This window comes from Oncorhynchus keta, unplaced genomic scaffold, assembly GCF_023373465.1.
Source record: "Oncorhynchus keta strain PuntledgeMale-10-30-2019 unplaced genomic scaffold, Oket_V2 Un_contig_972_pilon_pilon, whole genome shotgun sequence".
Classification (NCBI taxonomy): domain Eukaryota; kingdom Metazoa; phylum Chordata; class Actinopteri; order Salmoniformes; family Salmonidae; genus Oncorhynchus; species Oncorhynchus keta.
The window spans coordinates 1-3,321 of record NW_026290654.1 but is presented as its reverse complement, the minus strand read 5'-3'; positions in this window follow the sequence as shown (position 1 = coordinate 3,321).

Genomic DNA, 3,321 nt, shown 5'->3' with positions numbered 1-3,321 from the left:
TTAACCAGTTTTAGAAACGTCTGAGTGTTTTCTATCCACACATACTAATCATATGCATATACTATAGCCCTGGCATGAGTAGCAGGGCGCTGAAATGTTGCGCAATTTTTAACAAAAAGCTGTGAAAATTCGCAGCTTCCTTAAGAGGTTTTTTAACCACTGTGATAGAGTTGACATGGTTTTAACCACTGTTTTAACCACTGTGTTAGAGTTGACATGGTTTTAACCACTGTTTTAACCACTGTTTTAACCAGTGTGATAGAGTTGGTTTATTTCGTCCATCATGTGTTATGATGATGCGACCGATATTGTTTGTCTGCTTGAGAAGACAGATTCCTGATGTCTGGCTGAGAAGACAGATTCCTGATGTCTGGCTGAGAAGACAGATTCCTGATGTCTGGCTGAGAAGACAGATTCCTGATGTCTGGCTGAGAAGACAGATTCCTGATGTCTGGCTGAGAAGACAGATTCCTGATGTCTGGCTGAGAAGACAGATTCCTGATGTCTGGCTGAGTGACAGATTCCTGATGTCTGGCTGAGAAGACAGATTCCTGATGTCTGGCTGAGTGACAGATTCCTGATGACTGGCTGAGTGACAGATTCCTGATGTCTGGCTGAGTGACAGATTCCTGATGTCTGGCTGAGTGGACAGATTCCTGATGTCTGGCTGAGTGACAGATTCCTGATATCTGCTTGAGAAGGCAGATTCCTGATGTCTGGCTGAGTGACAGATTCCTGATGTCTGGCTGAGTGGACAGATTCCTGATGTCTGGCTGAGTGGACAGATTCCTGATGTCTGGCTGAGTGACAGATTCCTGATGTCTGGCTGAGTGACAGATTCCTGATGTCTGGCTGAGTGACAGATTCCTGATGTCTGGCTGAGTGACAGATTCCTGATGTCTGGCTGAGTGACAGATTCCTGATGTCTGGCTGAGTGGACAGATTCCTGATGTCTGGCTGAGTGACAGATTCCTGATGTCTGGCTGAGTGACAGATTCCTGATGTCTGGCTGAGTGACAGATTCCTGATGACTGGCTGAGTGACAGATTCCTGATGTCTGGCTGAGTGACAGATTCCTGATGTCTGGCTGAGTGACAGATTCCTGATGCCTGGCTGAGTGACAGATTCCTGATGTCTGCTTGAGAAGGCAGATTCCTGATGTCTGGCTGAGTGACAGATTCCTGATGTCTGGCTGAGTGGACAGATTCCTGATGTCTGGCTGAGTGACAGATTCCTGATGTCTGGCTGAGTGACAGATTCCTGATGTCTGGCTGAGTGACAGATTCCTGATGACTGGCTGAGTGACAGATTCCTGATGTCTGGCTGAGTGACAGATTCCTGATGTCTGGCTGAGTGACAGATTCCTGATGCCTGGCTGAGTGACAGATTCCTGATGTCTGCTTGAGAAGGCAGATTCCTGATGTCTGGCTGAGTGACAGATTCCTGATGTCTGGCTGAGTGACAGATTCCTGATGTCTGGCTGAGTGACAGATTCCTGATGCCTGGCTGAGTGACAGATTCCTGATGTCTGGCTGAGTGACAGATTCCTGATGTCTGGCTGAGTGACAGATTCCTGATGTCTGGCTGAGTGACAGGAAACACCTGGACATGGTTATAACCACTGTGACAGATTCCTGATGTCTGGCTGAGTGGACAGATTCCTGATGTCTGGCTGAGTGACAGGCAACACCTGGACATGGTTATAACCACTGTGACAGATTCCTGATGTCTGGCTGAGTGACAGGCAACACCTGGACATGGTTATAACCACTGTGACAGATTCCTGATGTCTGGCTGAGTGGACAGATTCCTGATGTCTGGCTGAGTGACAGATTCCTGATGACTGGCTGAGTGACAGATTCCTGATGTCTGGCTGAGTGACAGATTCCTGATGTCTGGCTGAGTGACAGATTCCTGATGCCTGGCTGAGTGACAGATTCCTGATGTCTGCTTGAGAAGGCAGATTCCTGATGTCTGGCTGAGTGACAGATTCCTGATGTCTGGCTGAGTGACAGATTCCTGATGTCTGGCTGAGTGACAGGAAACACCTGGACATGGTTATAACCACTGTGACAGATTCCTGATGTCTGGCTGAGTGGACAGATTCCTGATGTCTGGCTGAGTGACAGATTCCTGATGTCTGGCTGAGTGGACAGATTCCTGATGTCTGGCTGAGTGACAGATTCCTGATGACTGGCTGAGTGACAGATTCCTGATGTCTGGCTGAGTGACAGATTCCTGATGTCTGGCTGAGAAGACAGATTCCTGATGTCTGGCTGAGTGACAGATTCCTGATGTCTGGCTGAGTGACAGATTCCTGATGTCTGGCTGAGTGGACAGATTCCTGATGTCTGGCTGAGTGACAGATTCCTGATGACTGGCCGAGTGACAGATTCCTGATGTCTGGCTGAGTGACAGATTCCTGATGTCTGGCTGAGTGACAGGCTGGACATAAACATCTCTGTTTCTCTGGACAGATCTCCCGAAAGAGACGTTGAAGATGCTAAAGCAGACATGATGTTATTTATGACTGTTTCTGTTCGATGAGAGTGATTTGTGTTCAAGCTGCATGTCTTTACCAGGAGCATCACAGCACAACAGAGCACAATGCACTTCCTCTACAATGTATTCAGACATATTTCTGTTTCTCTCTCGTGGGGGGAAAGAAATGGGCCAAAACGACCTCAGTTGAAGTCGAAACACACATCTGAATTTTTTCGATCGATGCTTGTCGTATTTAAAGAAAAACAATACCTGTTAGTTTTTATAAGTCCTATTTTTTATTTTTTATTTTCCCTTTATTTAACTAGGCAAGTCAGTTAAGAACAAATTCTTATTTTCAATGACGGCCTGTTCAGGGGCAGAACGACAGATTTGTACCTTGTCAGCTCGGGGGTTTGAATTTGCAACCTTCCGGTTACTAGTCCAACGCTCTAACCACTAGGCTACCCTGCTGTCCCGGAGTGCCTATTGCACTCTATGTCTCTGTGACAGCATCCTATTCACACCTGAAGCGTTTATCAGAGTCCAAAATGCTTCCGCACAGCACTGTTGAGAATACTGGACTGTCATCTTTCGTACTTTTGAAATTGTCAGCGCGGCTCCAGAAACTTCTCCAACTGTCGCCATGTTCAAATTAATAGAGTACGCACGGCGGGTGTCAATTTTGGAGAGGTCCGCTGTCTGTCTGTGGGTCGCCCGCGGACGGTGGTCTCAGAGCTGTGAAGCTACAGTCAAAATGGACCATCGTGGCTCGGTGCCTTGGGACTCTGAATTAGACCTTACACACCCTCTACTAGTCAATAGACTAAGGCAGTCATT